Below are 1,096 nucleotides of genomic sequence, written 5' to 3' on the forward strand. Positions count from 1 at the left end.
GAGCTCAGTGTGCTCCATCTTCCCAATGCTTCTGGGGAGCTTTGACGGTTCAAACTCTCACCTGGCTTCATCAGCCCCCGTGGGCAGCCCACAGAGAGGAACGGTTGCACTGTCCCCCCATCCTGCCTCCCCCAGCCACCGGGACCGGGACCCAGACCCACCCCACCCAGCAGCCAGAGACTGAGCTGGTGGCTGGAGTGGGGACCAGGTTGCCGTGCCTGTCCCCGGGCTGGATCCATCGGTCCCAGCTCTGCAGAAGGACACTGTGTGCAGGGTGCTGGGGGTGTGGTGGCGGAGCAGTCTTGGGCTTGCAGGGTCATCTGGGTCATGGGAAAACCCATGACTTCTGCAAACCCCTGAGCACAGGAGATCCTCCAAATCCAACCTCATGCAACGGCTGGGTGACTATGGAGCTTTTGAGGGACCAGATGGGCTGGTATGCTAGATCTGAGTTAACCGGAGAACATAACACTGGAGATGTGAGAAGTACAGTCTGCATGGACCATGCAGCGAGGTGCAGGGAAGCAGCCAGACCTAGAGCCGAGAGAAGCCATGCAGGGGCATTCCCACTGGCATGGACTGCTATGCACTGCGCTTCTGCAGCAGCAACCTGGGACGTGGCAGATGTAATACCTGCAGAGGGGCTGGCTGAAAACCATCAGTGGTGGGAAGCTCTGAAAAGGAAGGAGGCACTTGAGACCCATCAGACCCGACAGCTGACCCACTGCACGTGTCCGGACAGCATGGCCCCCTCGACCAGGTTCACTGGGCTGCATGGAGCAGTCAACAACCAGAGACACTCATAAACTGGGACACTCCGCAAGTGGGCTGTGGTGAGCCATGGAGTGAGTAATGAGCCAGGAAATGTCAAGGAGGGGTCTTCTGACATCCTCTGCCTCTGTGTGTGTGTGTAAAGCAGCAGTTATTAAAGGCTACAGCAATGCTAGGAGCTGGGAAAGTACAAGAGAAACCAGGCAAAGTCTGGGACTCCAGGAATAGGGATGTGAGATTTGGCAAACACGGGAGCTCCTGAAAAGCCCCAGATGGTGAAGTTATGCCTGGAGGGTGGTGGCCAACCTGGGAGATCACATATGGG

This window comes from Cariama cristata, unplaced genomic scaffold (assembly GCF_000690535.1).
Source record: "Cariama cristata isolate BGI_N322 unplaced genomic scaffold, ASM69053v1 scaffold8161, whole genome shotgun sequence".
Lineage (NCBI taxonomy): Eukaryota > Metazoa > Chordata > Aves > Cariamiformes > Cariamidae > Cariama > Cariama cristata.